The sequence below is a fragment of the Podarcis liolepis genome (assembly GCF_965112155.1).
Source record: "Podarcis liolepis genome assembly, chromosome: 2".
Classification (NCBI taxonomy): domain Eukaryota; kingdom Metazoa; phylum Chordata; class Lepidosauria; order Squamata; family Lacertidae; genus Podarcis; species Podarcis liolepis.
This window is the reverse complement of record NC_139555.1, coordinates 99308908-99324558: the sequence shown is the minus strand read 5'-3', so window position 1 is coordinate 99324558 and position 15651 is coordinate 99308908. Positions and strand designations below refer to the sequence as shown.

At 46.8% G+C, this 15651-nt stretch overlaps 1 long non-coding RNA gene across 1 annotated transcript; it reads right to left on the bottom strand.

Annotated features, from left to right (window-relative positions):
• Positions 1 to 8532: 8532 nt before the first annotated feature.
• LOC310702222 lies at positions 8533 to 12722 on the bottom strand. The gene is made up of 3 exons (XR_014523373.1): positions 12463 to 12722; positions 12135 to 12220; positions 8533 to 9474 (listed from the first exon to the last, which is right to left on the bottom strand). It is a non-coding gene; the product is annotated as an uncharacterized lncRNA (long non-coding RNA).
• Positions 12723 to 15651: the final 2929 nt, after the last annotated feature.

The window sequence follows — 15651 nt, the reverse complement described above, 5'->3', positions numbered from 1 at the left end:
TTCTTTTTGGCACCTGCTTAAAACATTTCTGTTTAGGCAAGAATGTCCAGACATGAAAAGTTATTTATTCATTTATTTATACATACCCTGCCCATCTGGCTGGGTTTCCCCAGCCACTCTAGGCAGCTGCTAACAGAATATTAAAAACACAATAAAACATCGAACATTAAAAACTTCCCGAAACATGTGCTTTATCTCTGTTGAGCTATTGTTTATTTTAATGGTCTTTTGAATGTTTTTAACTTGTTTTTGTTGATAATTTTAGTCTTTTATTTTATGTTGCTGTAAACTGCTTAGAGGTTTTCCAGTAGCTGCGCCCCACCCCCCAAAAAACCAAGTTGTATATAATTTTTGTTAAATAAAAGGAAGTGGAAAAGCCATGGCAAATTCAGGAAATCCTATCAGGGCTGAGCTGCCTTTAGGACAGCGATGGGGAATCTTGTGCCTGGGGCCTGACTGTGGCCCCTGAACCTCTTTGTCTGGCCCTTGGGAATCTGCCTGGGCCGCTCCTCCTGCAGCTAAGCCACATTCCTCACAAGCCCTGCTTTCTAACCTCTTTCTGCCGAGCTGGAATGTTTCTTTGAACTCTAATAAAGACTCTTTCTTTCCTGAATGCAGCCTCCTGCAGAAACCTGCCTCCTATACAAAGGTGAAACTTACAGTCATTGTTCTGCCCGCTTTGGCCTCACCCGCCACCAGTACGATATGCCTTGCAGAGGACTGTGCAGAAGGGAGTGATGCCCTCCAACTGAGAAAGATGCCCTAACCGTGCTCTGTGGAGAGAGAAGGTCCTGGAAACATCTGGATGCATTTATCACTGATTTGTTTTTGCAACTATATACCTGGCTGTTCTGCTCCCCAAAGCTCCTTATACAATAAACAATCTATTGCTGTACGAATGTACAGGTTGAGAAGGACATTGGGGCACACGCAAGCAAACAAAGGAGGAGAAACACCAGCACCTGACGGGGTGGGAGTGGAACTTAGCAATTGTTGTTATTTAGTCGTGTCCGACTCTTTGTGACCCCATGGACCAGAGCACGCCAGGCACTCCTGGCTTCCACTGCCTCCCGCAGATTGGTCAAACTCATGTTGGTAGCTTTGAGAACACTGTCCAACCATCTCGTCCTCTGTCGTCCCCTTCTCCTTGTGCCCTCAATCTTTCCCAACATCAGGGTCTTTTCCAGGGAGTCTTCTCTTCTCATGAGGTGGCCGAAATATTGGAGCCTCAGCTTCACGACCTGTCCTTCCAGTGAGCACTCAGGGCTGATTTCCTTCAGAATGGAGAGGTTTGATCTTCTTACAGTCCATGGGACTCTCAAGAGTCTCCTCCAGCACCATAATTCAAAAGCATCAGTTCTTTGGCGATCAGCCTTCTTTATGGTCCAGCTCTTACTTCCATACATCACTACAGGGAAAACCATAGCTTTAACTATACGGACCTTTGTTGGCAAGGTGATGTCTCTGCTTTTTAAGATGCTGGATCTTAGCAATACTGGCCATCAAACTTTGCTCTCTTCTTTCCTGGATGCACTCTGCACACTCAGACTCAACTGCCTGCATTTCGGCAGGAGGATGCAACTTTCATTCTACATACTTGGAATAGCAAAGGTCCCACCCACCACCCACCCTCATCTTCCTCAGATCATATGAAACCTTGGAAGACAGAGCCGCTATAATGGAAACAGCATGGCTGTAATAACGTATAGTGTAATAAAAGCGAGTGTCTGTTTGGCCGCAACTGCCAATGGCGTAGCGTGGGTTGTCAGCACCCGGGGCAAGGCAAGTAATTTGCGCCCCCTAACCCGTGGAGCCAGGTAGGGGCAGAGAGCTGCGAGTGCGAGCGCGCGTGCCCCCAGATGTTACGCCCGGTGCGGCCGTCACCCCCTGCACCCCCACGCTGCGCCACTGGCAACTGCACATGCGTGTCGCAACTTCACAACGCTGCTGCGTGTCGCAACTTCACAACATATGTAGTTGCGGCTGAACGGAGAGACGTCCTTCGCACACCGGTTATTTACTTATATTGATTTCTTGAAACCCACTCAATCAGGGGAGGTTGTATGAAGTCACACTTAGCTCAGTTGTGTCTACAACTGAAACCCAGCCAGATGGGTGGGGTAATAATAATAATAATAATAATTTGTTATTTATACCCCACCCTGGGCTATACCCTGGGCTGGGCTATTATTAATATTATTATTATTACAATTATACTAACTGGCAGTGGCTACTGTCCAGGGTGTTCAGACAATAGTATTTCTTCACCCTACCTAGTGAGGCTGCAGATGGAACCTCAAACCTTTAGCTTTCAAAGCTTGTGCTTTATCGTTGAGCTGTGCCGTTATCCCAAATGTTCAAGAGAAAAGGTACAGTGTGACACCCAGCATTGCACAAACGGGCTTCCACCAGCAGCAGGACTTCCTCCTCCAATTCCTTGTGCTTGTGCAATTCCCCATCCCTACCCGAAATCTGTTTTCGGTCTTGCATTCCTCTAGATCGGTGGGGGGGGGGGGACAGAGTGGGGGAAGCCCCACTGTGCAAATCTGTTGCATTCACAGACAGACACAACTGGATGCCACCCTGTAATATTTTCAGTGCTTTCCATTTTTGTAAATGATGGAGAAGCAAGGCAAAGGTTTGCCTGTGCCATTTGTCTCCATCACGCATTACACCTTATAAATGCAGTTTTGAAGAGTGCTTGGAATGGGGATTTCTCTGATTACAGTATCGACTGGGATATCAGTATCTCGCGAAATAGCTGGGAGCAAGAGTCATTGCCGAAACCAGTGCTTTCAAGAAAATGTACTCTTGCCTAGCCCATGGTGGAAGCTGAAAACGCTCCCCCATTGTCTGATAGGATTATAACTTCATGGCTTGGTTTCCATAACTACAGCTGATCAATTTGCAGCTTATTGCATTGGGGTTTCACTCTCCTCATTGCCTTTCTGATAGCTCTATTTTCACCTGTCAGGCTCTTAAAGCGAGCAAGTTGGGATCTTTTGAGAGGGTAGAAAGAGGAGGAGGAGGAGGAGGAGCTCTCTTCTTCCACCTAAACCGTTACTGAGCTGCAGGCCTCCTCCCGATGACCTCTCTATCCAGCATCCATACGGATTTGGTTGCACAAAGCTTTAAAGCACATTCAAAACACGTTGCCCCCAAAGAATGCTGGGAACTGTAGTTTCTTGAGAGTGCTGGGGATTGCCGCTCTGTGAGGGGCGAACTACAGTGCCCAGCATTATTGGGTGTGTGGTTTAAAGGAATGATGTGTGCGCCTGCCCGCCCTCTCCTGCCTTTCCTGCACAGCTTGCTGCCACTGTTTGCAGACCACCAGAATCTTGTCTTGACGTGGAAGTCTTTTTAAGGAAGGGGAAGCTTGCAGTCCATATTTGGGTGAAAAATGGAGAGGGCACAGAGGAACTCGTTCTTCGCCCTGGGGAGAGGTCAAGAGGTGGAGAGAAGATAAGGAAGAGCATCTGCTCTGCGGGGGGAAATTAATAGATCTGAAGCCTCATCTGTACTATACATTTAAACCTGTATCACACCGCTTAAAAAGGTCATGGCTTCTCCCAAAGAATCCTGGGAGCTGCCATTTGTTAAGGGGGCTGAGAGTTCTTAGGAGACCCCTGTTCCCCTCACAGGGCTATAATTCCCAGAATTCACTGGGAGGAAGGATTGTTAGATCACTTTGGGAATGGTTAGAAACATTCTCGTTCAAGTGGAATTGGAAGGTGTACAATGCAGACGTAGCCGCAGTTGGTTCCCATGCCGCCTTATGCTTGGACATCACTGTATACCTGTTCTCACCATTCACTAAGAGACCTCTGCACTGTATAAATCTGATCTGTCGATCATCCATCTTTCTATTTCTCCCATTCCTGTGCTTCCTGTGTTGGTGCAAGGGTGAGGGATGTGGGCAGATATGGGAAGATGCAGATAGGCCATTTTCTTGCACCAGCTGTCTTGAGGGGGTGGGCGGGGAGCAGCTGTCTTGAGCTGCAGCACACCAACACAACTGGTTGTGTCAGAAAGTATTATCCGATCCATTTGAGATCCCATCCAATTTGGTTAATGTAATTTAACTGCATGCAACAAAATTCCGAGGAGCTCTTTAGCACACATGTACACACACACCACCTCTGCTTCTGCTAGGGGAAGAAAAATCACATCTGTGAATCACCAACATTTCTACAACAATATGCAAGCAGATAAGGCAGTCGGGGGGCTGGGGACTCATGAAAACTCTTGCCTTTCCTCTTGTATCTCTCCTGCTGAAAGTTGCCCATAGCACTCATCAGCAGGAACAGTGAATAAGCAGCTGATGTCCCTCCTCTGCAGAGCCCCAAACCTTCTCTGTACATATCTTGAGTACGTTTCCGTCCGCTGTGCAGCCAGTAACTAACACATTTCTTTGCAAACCTCCTGGGGAATATAGCTTGACTGTGAAAAGTGCACTATAGAACCGAATTATCCTCCCCCCCCCCCCGTTTGTGTACATAATTCTCAGTGCATCTGGACAAGGGTCTGCCCTTCAGCCGACAAAATATTGCATCTGATTTTCATTTGGTGCCTGCAGTTCCTTCCTGAGATAAAGCTTTTAATACTGCTTTGAGTGTTATGCGGAAGGAATGGTACGGCGGGCTGTTTATTTCATCAGGCTGCGCTGCTTTAGCTGTTGACTGGTCAACCTTCAGTTTTGTTCTAATGGACTCTGCTCTTGGAAGAGATTCATATCGTCTTGCCATCCTGCATGGGGGGGGGGGAACCCTCTCAGAGAAAGAGCTGGCCTAAAATGTGCGCTGCTCCTATCGCCCAAACAGAGTTTTGTAATTTGGGCTGGAGCTGGGTTTAGTTTGCAGTAACTGGAAACTTGGGGAGGGGAGGAAGGCAGGGTCTGCCTTTGACATGGGGCCCAATCTTTCCTTGGTGAAAATGGGAGCCTTGCCTTTGATTTCACTGGTCTTGGGCTGATCTACGCCAGTGAGCAGCTTTGGCCTTCTGTGCCTCGAGTGACAACGCAGTACAAATTAGTTACACACAACATATGGATCGCAATCTGTGCTTCCTTGCTCCCCTTCATGCTGTCAAATGAAGTCAGAGGCAGGCGATGGACACTTTAAGCTATTTATTTCCTTAGCAAAGAATGAGAGAGTCATCTCAGCAAGGGCATCACATTCCTGCCTGCTGCAAAAACCACCCCTCTTTATCCAGGGCAAGATTACATATAAGGGGTGAGGAACCTATGGCTTTCCAGATGTTACTGGACTCCAACTCCCATAAGCCCCAGCCAGCATGGCTGGTGGGCAGGGACAATGGGGTTATTTGGAGGATCACAGGCATCGCCCAGCTATTAATCCCCTGATCTTGCCATGATGTCAGGGGAAGCACACAGCCAACGCAAGCAGGGTTTGCGCCCTGTGCCGATTTGTTGATTGACGGTGGCTGGAAGCCTTGCTTCCATTATGAGTCATCTCCACACAAGAGTTCCAGTTGAGAGTTCCTGTGTAAAATAAACCCCATCAGAGCTTGCATTTGGCACCATTTTTTTTTAAATCGAATATAAGCCCCAATTGCCAATGAACAGTTGGGAACACACTTTTAAGGCTGTGTGTGCACTCCCATTTACTCTGCATCCGACGTGCTCCCATTGCTGGTTTGGGAAGCAGGGTGCACATGACATTAGCCACAATTCATATCTATCCTATTTTTTCATATGAAATACAGGGGGGGGGGGTGTGCGCGCGCGTGTCCCCGTCCCACTTACACAGGGTTACGTTCCTGGCCTCTACGCATGTACGTGAAATCACGTCCAGTAGGGAAGCCGCTGTTGAGAGAGATTTTTCTCAGTAGATCCTGTCTATCCCACCAGCCTTCCCCGGGTGCGATGCACCTTTGCATGCCTCCAGTGACCAAAAAAGTTGAGCTGGGGGGTCAGTGGGTTGGTGGCTGGGTAGCTCCCAGTGCCCCTGCACCACTGCAGGACCTGTTAGTCTTGGAAGCTGCTGGGGTTGGCTTCTTTTTTTATCCCAACCCCCCAAGAAAGAATGTTGCTGCCTGCTTGATGGGTGGCAAGGGAGAGGGCAATGGTGATTGGAGGGGAGAGGGACTCTTGGATCCTGCTCAAGCGGACAAGCAAATGACAGGCAAGTGGACAGAGGGGCTGCGCACACCCTGCTGGCCAGGAAGAAGAAAGCACAGGAGGGTGAATGGGGGCAACGAGAGAATCAGAGTGACAGTGCAAGCTGTCCCCCCCACTCCAGCTCTCTCCCACTCTTGGTTTTGGCACCATTTCCCAGTTCAAATCCTTTATTTATTTCACAGCGATGTGCATAAACATGGCCGTAGAATGCGTGTCAGTGGGGGTGTATGCCTGCACTGCGCTTGATGTGTTCCTACCTCCCCAAAACAGCTTCAGTCTGTGTGTAGTCAGTAATGTGAAGGCAGCCTGAGGCACCTGATGTTCCTTTGCAGCCATACCTGCCCCACACCTGATGGGCAGGGCTTTGGGGAAATGGCCTGCGGGGCTGAGGTCTCCCACCACAGTTCGAAGGAAACCCAACCTATGCGCTAACACCCCTCGTTGCTTGGAGACTGAGTTGTGGGGTGCGCCATTTTCCTGGTAAAGCTATAGGTTCTCACAGATGCAAAAGGGATGCATCTGGCTGGGCAACACCAGGAGAACTCTGATTAATTCCACATTCAAGTTTATTTTTGGGTAAGAGCTAATGCATTTTAAAATCACAACCGAGCAGGATAAAGGAAGCATTTCAGGATTCATGAACAGGAGTCCTACATTCCCCTCCAGTTCCGTCCTCACCTTCAAAAGGAATATTGTCAGACAGACTCCCTGAAGCATATCAGAGGCATTGCATCCAGATGGAGCCCATGCTTGTACGAGAGACGACTTTACCTTGATGTGGAAACTATCAGTTAATAAAGAAGGGAATTAAAGGCATTCAGGACATTTTTTCCCCCCAGATGAAAAATGCATGCCGTAAACCCATGGGCTTGAATGAAGCCCGATACCCATGTTTGATTAATTGACGGAGAACGTCTAGGATGAGAAAAATCTGTAACTCATATTTATAGTAGAATAACACATTTTGTGCCCATGTATTTAAAAAACTGGCATAAGAAAACTGCTGATATTTATTAAGCTTATTGGTTGCTTCGCACATGTGTCTCAATTTGACTTACATTAAAAAACAAACACCACTTTATGGGGACCTAGGGTTCTGACAGCGGGTTGCATCCTGTGCCAATTCTACTCAGAGTAGACCCACTGAAATTAATGAACCACAGCCATTCATTTCAATGGATCTACTCTGAGTAAGATACAGCCCTATATATGGCAACATGGGAAAGGACTTCCTTGGTTTCTCCAACAGGCTGATCAGGTGATTTGGGCATCTTCCTGTAGGAAGTTAAGGACACATACAGTGGTACCTCAGTTTACGAACTTAATTCGTTCTAGAAGTCTGTTCTTAAACCAAAGCCGTTCTTAAACCGAGACACGCTTTCCCTAATGAGGCCTCCTGCTGTCTGTGCCCTTCCACTGTTCGGATTCCGTTCGTAGACCGAGGTAAAGTTCGCTTAACTGGAACACTACTTCCAGTTTTGCGGAGTTCTTATACCGAATAGTTCGTAAACAGGGATGTTCTTAAACTGTGGTACCACTGAACTCTGGTTCACATTCAATGTTCTACATGCAATGACAGAGAGCACACAAATAGGTCACCACATAGTATAAACTTACAGCCAAGCCCAACTGTGGTCTACTCAGAAATAAATCCTAGTGAATGTAACAGGCTTTACTCCCAGGTAAGCAGGGTTACGCATGCAGCCTTCATGTCAGTTATCTGACCCCTGAGCCGTCTGAAGGCAGCTGTGTGTAAAGGGAAGTTTTTAAAATGTACAGTGTTTCATTATGTTTTCATATACGTTGGAAGCCGCCCAGAATGGCTGGAGATGGGTGGGTCAGATGGGTGGGGCATAAACAGTAAAACTATCATCATCATCATCATCATCATCATCATCATCATGGAACAGGAGATTCCTATTTTCACCAGACATGTCAGGTCCATTTGGAGAACTGGCTTTCAGTTCTTCTACAAGATGCTGATGGAGGCGGACAGCTGCTTAAACAAAGGATGTTGTTGCCAGACCAGAATGCTGGATGCCAAGCTGGGGAGGGAGCCTTTTCAGAATGAACGCCGGGCCAGCAGTTCTGGAGCCATTCCAGGAAGAATCAGAGGCCTCTGGCATAGCAAAGGTTTCACCCCTAGTGCTGGGGTGTGTGTGTGTGTGTGTGTCAGGCATACAGGGTGGGATCCTAACATGGCCCGAGGATCTTGCTTACATGGCAAGAAATCTCCAACCCAGACAGGGGTCAGAGCTATGTGAACATACCCTAATTCATCATAGCCCCTAGCAGCTCTTGCTAACGAGATCAAGCTAGCGTGCTGAGAATTATACACAAACAAAACTTGTTGTGCCTAAAGTCTCACGGACCGGGGGGGGGGGGAGCCTTCAGCACTACAATTTAAAATATCGAAAGACGAAAAACAAAAAGCCAACATAGTTTTATAATACAGTGGTACCTCTGGATGCAAAAACGGGATCCGTTCCGGAGCCCCGTTCGCATCCTGAAGCGAACGCAACCCACGTCTGCACGTGCATGGGTCGCGATTTGCCGCTTCTGCACATGCGCATGAGTGGCGAAACCCGGAAGTAATGCATTCCGTTACTTCCGGGTCAGCGCGGAGCACAACCCGAAAATGCTCAACCTGAAGCAACTTCAACCTGAGGTATTGCCCTGGCCCTATAATGTATATAGCACAGAAATGCCTCAGCAGGGCCAAGACATTTTGGCACCTGAGGTGAACCACAAAATGCTCCCCCTGCCAGGGAAGAAAGGGTGAGTGAAGATCTACATCAGGAATAAGGAAGGAATAGAGACCTACGTTAGGAACAAGTGTGGGAGAAGACTATTCACTGAGAGGCCACTGTAAGAGGCAGATCCAACCTCCAAGGAGCTGTTGCTGCCATCTTGGAAGCAGCAGCGGGTGATGGAGGCTGGAACTGCTGTGGATCCTGCCATCTGAGGCCATTGCCTCGCCTTGCCTGATGGGTGGGCTGGGGGTGGGTCCACTGTATTAAAAGGAACCTCTCTTCCCAAATGCTTTCTGAATTGAAGTAAGGCCAGAGATAGGCCCTTGCTCATTCATATAAGCACAAACTAGTTCCGAGGCCTTTTCTTTTGGGGCACCTTCTCTGCAGCACTCCATGTTCTGGAAAAGTGTGACTCCCCTCTCCCTTGGAAGCTCTTCCCATCACTGGTGTCATGGTCCGGTCTACGGGTGATCGGAGTCCCATCTGAGGACGTCAGGACCGGGGGCAAGATGGCAGGGTGGGAGCAGGAACGAGAGTCCAGAAGCCAGGGGTCAGGAAGCAAGGAGTCACGAAGTCAAGGGTCTGAGGGCCAAGAAGCAAGGAGTCAAACGCAGGAAAGCAGGAAATGAGTTGCTGTGGCAAAGAGCCGAAGGGAAATGCTGACCTTATATCCCTTCCCGGCTCTTGCCACCAGCTGCAGTGAGTTACCAAGCGGCCTCACCTGTGTGGCTGCACCTTGCCTCTCCAGAACAAACTTAGGAAGGCCCCAGTCCTGCAAAGCCCTACTGGTCACAGGGCCTGGCTCCTGCACGCACTCCTGACAACTGGTGACCTTCTTTCCCTTATTAGAAGGTTTCGTTTGTTTGAGATGGGGGCAGCCAAGATACACCCATCTGCTCACTTGTTTACTTTTAGCTGTCCTCACAAGGTTTTCTCAGGGCAGTCACTCATCCTCACTCGTAGGTAAGCATTTTGTTGGCAAAAGCCAGGCATTCCTCCACCCCATCCATTGCAACTGTAGCCCAAATACTTTACTTTGCAGGATCAAAGCCCAGGTGCACCGTGCAGAAGAAGTTGCTGCCACATCCACAGAGTGCTACTGCAGTCCCTAACTCACAGGAAAAGCCTTGCCATCCCTGAGGATCACTACCCTTAGCTCTGCTATTCTTGTCGTTGCAGCATCTGTCCTTGAGGCCAATGGTAGCTTATCCACATCCCGTCTCCCAGAGGCCAATCGCTTCCATGTCCTTCACACACCTTTGTCTCTCGGTGCCTGCAAGTTCTGATTGCCATAGTATCTGTCGCCCTGACACATAAGTGATTAGCAGTTTACTGATTGCTGCTTTGATTGAGGCAAATTGAGAAAGACTTTCGCTAACATCACTTATGCCTTTGAAAGGCTTATTGCTTTGAAGTTGCTAAAATTAAGACTGTCGGCACACACATACACACACAGCAAAATTTAACAGCTGACGGATTTCTCTCAATACTTTGCACAAAGTTTTGTCACTTGGTTTTTACTCTTAGACCCCTTTCTAAAGCCACTATGTGGCTGAATCCTAGGGGTCCCCAAAGCATTGTACCTTGTTTGAGATTGTAGGACATAAGCAATAGCAAAACAATTGTTTTCCTGGAATCGATTACACCCGCTATTCAAAGTTCTCTTTCAAACTTCTCTCTCTCTCTCTCTCTCTCTCTCTCTCTCTCTCCCTCTCTCTCAGCATTCCTCCTACACTTTAGAAATGTACATACACTCTAAATAAAAATAAAAACAGCAGCTCCAGACTATGTAAATGAAGGGTAAATTTTGGAAAACGCGATTGACCATCTCAATTTTTGTTTATTAGTTTTAGTTTAGTTTAGTTACCCAATAAATTATCCTGGGACACTTCACAAATAAAAATGTAACATAAAATTCAGTTGCCTAATTAAAATACTATGAAGCCACAATAAAAGCAAAAAAGGATGCTACTGTTTATTTATGTGCACTATATAGAAACAACTGTAAATATGAGAGGATGCTGTTTTTAACTTTCTAAGTCCCATGGCACTCAGCTGGACTTACTTCTGGGTAGATATGTACAGGATTGCATTGCACTGTTAATTAATTCATTTGTAGTATTTATGTCCTTCCCTTCACCTGTTTACAAAATAGAGGCTGCGTTTAGTTGATATGCCCACACAAGACTCAGGCAGATCATTACATTCAGTGCATCAGGTACCCACAAACTGCCCAGCACCTGTGGGTACGATAGCTCCCGCCTGTCTTTTAACAGGTTGCCACTTCACTGGCAGCAGGATAAATGCTTCCCTCCGTAGTCATTGGAGACAACGGAGGCCTGCTTATACCTCTGAACATGTTCAGTATCGATAGACAGTATGAAGCATGCAGAGAAACATCAGCCAGAGTAAAGCATGCATGTAAGCACACTGCTGTGTCATTAAAGGCATATTAAATACTCAACAGAACAACACAGATTGCAAAACTACAATGTTGGAAGCAGCTGAGCATGTGGAGGTTTGCTATATTTTCATTCATTCATTTTATTTACAGTGGTACCTCGTGTTAAGTACTTAATTCGTTCCGGAGGTCCGTTCTTAACCTGAAACTGTTCTTAACCTGAAGCACCACTTTAGCTAATGGGGCTTCCTGCTTCCGCTGATGCTGCACAATTTCTGTTCTCAACCTGAAGCCAAGTTCTTAACCCAAGGTACTATCTCTGGTTTAGCGGAGTCTGTAACCTGAAACGTATGTAACCTGAAGTGTATGTAACCCAAGGTACCACTGTATTTATTAAATTTCTACAACACCCTTCATCTGAGGATCACAGGGCGGTTTGCAAAATAAAAACACCAAGCATTCAATTTATAAAATACTTACATATTGCAATTTCATTTAAAAAAATACAAAAGTTTACCACAATGATATATGCACAAAACTTATTCTATATGGCACAAAACTTACCCCTTTTTAAAAAAAAAAAAGCAAACAAGCAAATCAGCACGTATTGCAGAATATGAATCCCCCCCCCTGAAATATTTGAATAAGCCTGGCGGCAAAGAGAAATTTTCAGCAAACATTTAAGGTGAATATAGAAAACGGCAACTGAATCTCTATCAGAGGAGCGTTTCGTATTAGCACCTTGCCCTCTCTTCCAAGGAGGTCAGAGCAATAATCTAGCCTCACAGCTATTCTGTGCACCAATGCCCCGCAATGAACTTTTGAGTCTGAATTTACCCACATCACAAATCGAAGCTCGGAGGCCACTGTGCTATGCTGGCTGCACACCTTTCCACGGCAGCGCTGCTGCAGAGCTGGAAGGCTATTCTGCAAAAAGAATGGGAGGGGGTTTACATCTACATTAGCTATATAAGGGGAAAGCATTAGAGTTAAGGCTATAGGGTATATTCTTTATTTGGCTTCTCTATGTGTGTGGATAAGTAAAACATTTGTTTCCTAGGCTTTGCAGATTGGGAGTCGAGCATGATATAACAAGACAGGCAATAGATTATTCACAATAGCTTATTCAGCTGGGTGTGTTACCCTGATTTTCATAAAGATTTACATACCCAGCAGCACTGGGGATTTCTCATTTCAGTACTGCAGTTCCAAAGGAGTGGAAGAAGGCAAACACTCTTGATGCACTACTTCCTCTGTCCCTCTTTTTCAAAAAATAAATAAATACCCTGTTGAAGTTAGAATTGCAGCCAGCATCGTATTCCTTCTCCCCTCCCTCCTTTTCTGTTGTTGAATGAAGATTAAGAATTTTGGAGATGATGTGCAACAGCGCCACCTGCTGATACCTGGCAAAACAAGGCATGTGTTTTTAGTGATGTGCCCTGCCACCTTATTCTTTTCAAAATGGGGTTTTGATTGGATGGGGGAGGAAAGCGCATGTGATTTGTACTTCCTGTTTGAAAAGGAACTGACACGGGGTGCGAGCTCAAAACCTGTCTCCCCCTGCTGTGTTCCTTTATTGTAATGCTATGCACCCTACAACATTTTGAGTCCCAAAACAGGGGTGTGCATTTTCACGCCCGTGCTCCAGTGTGAGTCATGTGACCTGCTCGAGTTCACAGAGCCCAAAAAGAAGCGCTTTCTTCAGGGCCATGCTTGCAAGATCACAGCATCCAAAATGGCCGCTGTGCCCTTGCATGAGAAAAACGGGGTGACCTGTTTTTTCTGGGACACTTGCGGGGTATGTGCTATTTAAAGTGCATGCAAAGAGTAGGAACACCTTTGCACAGCTGCTCACTCTGGACCCAGATAATGTGTGAAGCCTCTCTGGTTTTGGCTGGACTTTTACAACCGGCGCTTAAGCCAGATTCTGCATTTTCCATGTTGGTAAAACAAATGGCTTGCTTACCTTCCCTCTGATCCAACTGGGCGGATGTACCTGAGATGTACATGTCAGAAAAATCAGCTGTGGGCAGGAAATAATCATTCCAGTCATGTCAACTGAAGAACAGCTGATTGACAGAGTTGCAGATTCCCTGGCTGCGGCCACACAGGCAAAGCGTAGCTGCTGCACATGCACACAGGTAGTTTCATAAGGATTGCAAACCACTCTGCTGGCTCAGACTATGGACTCCCTGGGCTGTCAGGTGAGCCAGCGGAGAACCTGTGTGTGCAGTGCCTGTTTGTGCAGACTGTTCCTCATCTAGTGAAAACAGCTGCTTCCCTGCACACCTGCCTCCTAGCTAGACGAAAGCACTGGCTAGAACTTAACTTTGATTTAAGGATAGGGCTCCTGTGATTTCTGCTGCAGTAATGAAATTCGCAAGTGACGCAGTCTAGACTAAAAGGCATTCAGCATCTTTTAGCCTTAGGCTGTGCTAGATTCTTTCTTTTTTTAAAAAAAGAAAGCTTAATATACCTTGATTATTAGCATGACTCATCAGCACAACAGGATATAGAACCAAAGTTCTTGATCCATTGAGGACAGTTTGCATGCAGCTAACAAACCACCTATGCACCAGTTCATCCCATGGGATGAATCGTCTGCATAATCTGTATGAATTATTGCTCATTTCATTGGGAAGCACTGCAGGTAAAACGCCGGTCTCCTTTCTCAGCTGCATCGGCAATCCTCTAACGAGGAATTACAGCCAGCTTTAGCCTTGCAGAACCTGATGCCTGCCTGTGTGTTCAGAGAAGAGCTAACATTTCCATTTGTAAATGAAGCCCGCAGTTTGTTAGTTTAGAAGCTGAAACAGTAGACATGCTTTTTTTAAAAAAGGGGAACAAATAATAGCTCCAGGATTCTACTGAATTTTTAAAGCAAAGCTCCCCAGAGAGAAAGGCAAGCGTTGCTTCTTAAAGATTAAGGGAGTTTGCAAGGGTCCTTCCAGCGGAGCTGACCAGCACTGCTTCTCTTGCAGTTGAAACTACAGTGGTACCTCGGGTTACATACGCTTCAGGTTACAGGCTCCGCTAACCCAGAAATATTGCTTCAGGTTAAGAACTTTGCTTCAGGATGAGAACAGAAATTGTGCTCCGGCGGCACGACAGCAGCGTGAGGCCCCATTAGCTAAAGTGGTGCTTCAGGTTAAGAACAGTTTCAGGTTAAGTACAGACCTCCAGAATGAATTAAGTACTTAACCCGAGGTACCACTGTACAGGAGATGCTGCTGCCTGGGGCTGCGACCACATCCGTACCATGCATTCAAAGCACTATGACACCACTTTAAACAGTCGTGGCTCCCTTCAAAGAATCCTGGGAACTATCATTTGTTAAGAATGCTGAGAGTTGTTATGAGGCCCTTTTTCACCTCACAGAGCCACAATTCCCAGAGTTCTCTGTGAAGAGGGATTGATAGATGATGAGCATAAGTCGGGAGGACTCACAGCGCTGCCAGCCTAGGAGATCCTGTTCCTCCATTTGGTTTCTAGGTGGGTACCCAAGGCCTTAGCTCTGGATCCAAGCCTCTGGGTCTCCTAACTCCAACACAAAGCCATGGCCCTTGCTCTACGCTACCTTTTACGCTCCTCAATTACATCACATCCAGTCAGTGAGGAGGCCTGCCTTCTGGAAGCATCTCCAGCTGTTCTCTTCAGTGGCTTGGCCATTCAAATCAGTCTCTTCCTCTACAGAATCCAATCTTACTGGTATAAAACCACAGGCTGTTTGGCCAGGGGAGGGGGACGTCCCCAAAGATGACATCTGGAATAACCCCCCCCCCATCCACAACCTGTAGAAAGTACCCATCTCATTGGGTTGGTAACTTCCTGTTTCATGTTGATAAGCTATTCTTCAGTATCCCCTGGTGTGGCAGAGAGCTGGCCAATAAAGACATTTAATGTAGCTGGCATTGGGCACAGTTGCATCCATCCTACACAGTAAAGGTCCCCACATGGAGAGACAAAAATCAGCATACAGTCCATTGAGGACTGAGCATGCTCAGTGGGCACAGAATGCTGACTGACTGCAGAGCCCATTGAGTACTGAGCATGCTCAGTGGGCTCAGAATGCTGACTGATTACAGAGCCCATTGAGGACTGAGCATGCTCAGTGGGCTCAGAATGCTGACTGATTACAGAGCCCATTGAGGACTGAGCATGCTCGATGGACACAGAATGCTGACTGATTACAGAGCCCATTGAGGACTGAGCATGCCCAGTGGGCACAGAATGCTGACTGTGTGTATGTGGAATAGGGAGACTGAAACACTGAACAGAAACTATTCATATTTTGCTGGAGGGCCCCCACTTGAAAAATGCCATAGCTGAAACTGCACTTCACAAGGGAATGGTTAATG